This window comes from Rutilus rutilus (genome assembly GCF_951802725.1).
Source record: "Rutilus rutilus genome assembly, chromosome: 4".
Lineage (NCBI taxonomy): Eukaryota > Metazoa > Chordata > Actinopteri > Cypriniformes > Leuciscidae > Rutilus > Rutilus rutilus.
The window spans coordinates 31,207,820-31,212,152 of NC_140212.1; the positions used below are offsets into that span (position 1 = coordinate 31,207,820).

The 4,333-nt window shown below is 40.3% G+C and overlaps 1 pseudogene across 1 annotated transcript; it reads left to right on the plus strand.

Annotated features, from left to right (window-relative positions):
- Positions 1-2,669: 2,669 nt before the first annotated feature.
- LOC311289818 (putative nuclease HARBI1) lies at positions 2,670-3,342 on the plus strand (annotated as a pseudogene). Its single transcript has 2 exons — positions 2,670-3,089; positions 3,260-3,342. The product of its transcript is annotated as a putative nuclease HARBI1 (transcript).
- Positions 3,343-4,333: the final 991 nt, after the last annotated feature.

Genomic DNA, 4,333 nt, shown 5'->3' on the forward strand with positions numbered 1-4,333 from the left:
GGATGGGCAACTTTGGTCCTGAAGGGCCACTGTCCTACAGAGTTTAGCTCCAACCCTGAAAAAATCACCTGCCTGTAATTTTCTAGTAATCCCGAGGACCTTGATATGTAAATATAATTTTTTTTTAACAATGACATTGATTACAAACAGCAACAAATTAACTAAAAATAATTATGTACATCATAAAGTAGGTCTTCAATGTCCTATTAAAATGAATGAATCGTTTGTCAAAAAAAGTTTTGGTATTTTGCATTTGTGTGGCAGTAAAGTTTTAGTAATGTGTAAGTTTGTATATGTGTTTGTTGTTGTCATATGGATTAAGTGGTTTGATGTTTTTTTTGTGTGGAATTTTTAGGTAAATGTGACTGAAGATTATTCAAATGACTGAAGATCGGGAGTGTGTCACAAGATCCCATCAGAAGATGATGAAACGATGTTATGACGTGGCAGACGAAACACACAGTATCTCTCTGTGTTTATGGGCCGGCGAAATTCTGCCAAATGGCAAGTGTTATAACATGACAAATGTGTCTGTGAGGCAGTTCAGTGGGGAAACATCTATAACCACTACAGCTCAGGCAAAATTAACACTGCTAGAAGATGTTGATATTGAGGTACATGGAGTTGTTAACAACTTGAAGGTGTTTGAAGGGCAGCTTGTCACCGCAGAGGTGAAAGTGGACTATTTGTGTCCAAAGCAACATGTTTTGCCGAATGTGAACTTCAAAACTTTTGAAATCACAAGATGCCAACAGTGTGGGGCGTATTGTAAAACTGCAGCTGTTGCTGCAGTTTTGTGTTCTAATGTGACTGTCGAAGATTCTACTGGCAAAATGACTGAATATGTCATCGATGACTATGTGCTGTGCCAACTACTGAATTTAGGATGTGAAAGGTTCTTTGAAACTGATCTTGGTGTCAAAGCTGCTTGTGGAGGACAGAATCCAACTGAAGGGCAGAGGTAACCGTATTACCGCAGCTGCAATTCTGCCTCCATGTACTGAGACTACCAAGGAGATGGATCAGGCACCAGATTCAGTCCCAACTGCAAGTTGCAGCACCTCTAATAAATTGAAAATGTGTAAAATTTATATATAATGACAATATGAAGTTAATTTAAGTTTTTATAATTAGTCGTAGTATAATTGTGCAGTTGTATTTGTAATTTTTAATGTTAAAGGTGAACTAAGTAACTTGTTGACCTTAACTGAACAGCTTCGGAGTCATTGGAATGGTTATATTACTTATTTCGGGTTGAATGGTGGACGTTTCGCACCCCCCTGGTGCCCGTGAGCGGAAAATCCGCACTTGCAACTTTGAGCCGGCGGCCGCCGCATCAGGAAGTCTCGCGATGTAAACAATTGCTTTACGACCAAAATAAATCTGCTATAAAATGCTGTCATTATTGCGCTCCCTCACGCTGTTCGAACCCGAATGAAGAAGACGTTTTAAAGAATGTCCCATCTGCTTTGATGTCGTTGATCAACTAGCCTCTGGTGTCTGAGAATCGCCAACGAGTTTTTACAACAGTGTTGTCAAATATCTATTCCGAAGCTGTGGGGGGAGCTCTAGAGAAAAACCTGCGAGCAAAAAGCGAGAATACAGCGAAGAAATCCCGAAACTACTGAGCCCCGCTTTAATTATTTCTGAAGATACTGCTATGTTTTCCTACTTGTGGTTTGAGATTATGATTTATTCAGGATGTAAGATTGATTGTAAATCTTTGTGGTATCAAATATCAATAGTGTATCAAGTTTTCCAGAATCAAAGATAATCATAGATCAAAAATCATGGGTTCTGGTCTTTTTTCAAAGATGCGTTGACAAGCTAAGCTTAGGTGCAAAAAAAACTATACGAATGCGGATTAGAACCCAGAACTTCTGACACGCTTGGTGAAAATTCTACCACTAGACCATTAAGATACACGTTGGTCAAATAGGCGGATCTATGTATTTACTCACACGAAAATTCTCGGCACTGACAACATATATTAGGCTACATCCCATGTAGCCTACTATTTAAATCGATTGCTGGACATCGCAATGTTATTGTACATATATCTGATTTAGCATTGTAGGCCTTTTATGGCGCTTTTCCACTGCATGGTATGGTACGGTTCGGTTCGGTATGGCTCACTTATGGCGCATTTCCACTGCATGGTACGATACGGTACGGCTTGCTTCGGCTCGCTTTAAATGGTACCACCTCTGTTGAGGTTCCAAGCGTACCGTACCGATACTAAAATGTGACGTGAAAACACTGCAGATCACTGATTGGTCAGACAGAATCATCACTACCAGCGTCATTGTATTTACGATGGTTCACCTTAAGTGTTGTAAAGGGCTGTATAAATAAATGTTGATTAGTTAATGATAACCCTCTAGGCCTGCCATATGGGAGACCAGGGGCCTATACCATGAAGCCGGTTTAGGTGGCTAGCCAGCTATGTTCCAGTTTAGTGTCCGCCAACCCTGGGTTTTAGGTACTATGAAAGTAGCTCGGCTTTAATCGGTGTTCGTCGCCATGGTATCTTACGCTGCACGGCTAACTTGCTCCGGGGCAGGTTATGTTCTGGATTCAAGATCTCAGACTGAAGTTTGACCAATCAGCCGTGAGCAAAGAAACATATAGGTGACGTAACTAATTCCCAGCGTCTGTTCTCTGTTGCAATGGCTTCACCTTTTCTCCCAAATCCTGTGGACATCTCTGCGCAAATTGTTAGACGAGCACTTCGTAGAGAAAGAGTTTTTAGGGACAGACAAAATCCATTTGACTTTCCTGATACTTGTATGAAAGATACAGATTTTCCGCGGAAGGAATGTCTTATCTTTGTGAACTTCTTGAGCCGCACATAACAAATGTGACTCGAAGTCATGCCCTTACTGTACCGCAAATGGTATGTATTGCATTACGTTTTTTTTGCAAGTGGTACATACCTGTATGCGGTCGGTGATGCAGAGGGAAAAACATGGTCTGTTGAACCATAGGTGGTCCTCGCTCTGCAGGGGTAGCCTACATAAATAGCTTCATTGTGTTCCCTGGAAATTTATCGACCATGTCCATAAAAGAGGGCTTTTATAAAATTGCCGGTAAGATATCTTGATAGGGTGACATCATATGAACAAATTTAACCTTTCACACAAATTTTTTTTCTTCTTCAAAAATGCATATTTCACACTTAGAAATCTATTATACAATAGTCTGCAGTAGCTACCTGTTAAGAATGATTTTAAATATATATTTTTAATTCCTATGATAGGATTCCCTAGAGTCATAGGAGCAAAAGACTGCACACATGTTGCAATCCCCACAGCTCAGGAGACCATGAGGCAGATTATGTGAACAGAAAGTCCTTTCACAGCCTTAATGTTCAGGTAGGGCTACTATATAGCCTATGTGAAATGATTTTTATTTGCATTGAGATCAATCTTTAAATAAATAGTAACTAACAGATAGGACAATAATTTACTGTACATTTCATCTGCAGATGACTTAAGTTTGGATGCCAAATGGCCTGGCTCAGTGCATGACTCACAAATTTTACGTAAGTCTATTTTGTGTCAGCGCTTTGAGGAAGGCCAGTTAAATTTGGTACAGTACACTTTAAAGTTTTAATTTTTTAGCAAAACTTACACAATTTTCCCCTTTTCTGTTCTATGACAGGGCTTTTTGATGGCCTGTTGATAGGAGATAGAGGTTATGCATGCCAGAGGTTTTTGCTATCCTGACCCTCAGACAGGGCCACAAAACCGCTTCGATGTGGCCCTCAGTAAAACCAGGGTCAAGATCGAGATGACCTTTGGCATCCTAAAGGCACGTTTCAACTGCCTTAGGCGTTTAAGAGTCACCAGAGCGGGCATCACAGATAGTGGCTGCATGTGCCATTCTGCATAATATAGCCACTATCAGAAAGAAGCGAGTACCACCACAAAACCAGCTTCTCCCTGATGAAATTGACCCCATCACACTTGACCACCCAGCTGGCGCAGCTGTCAGAGATGCAATCACAACACAATATTTTACTTTATAAAAGCACACTGACATTGGAGATAGGTCTCAAACTGTTTTATTGGTCATGTGGCTAGGGAGGAAGAAAGAAAAGAAAGAAAAGAAAAAGAGAGCAAGAAAAATTACATTAATAAACATTCATAGTGTACATACTAAAGGGTTACTTGGTTAAAAAGAGTTCACATACTGAGATCTGTTTTTTTCCAGCTGTTTGATCTCCAATTCAATTTTTTTTTTATTTGGAGCCTCCTCAGCTCACAGTCCAGCTCCTTCAGTGAACAGTCTAGTTCTAGACTCCTTTTGTAAAGGGCCCTGACTGAGTCTG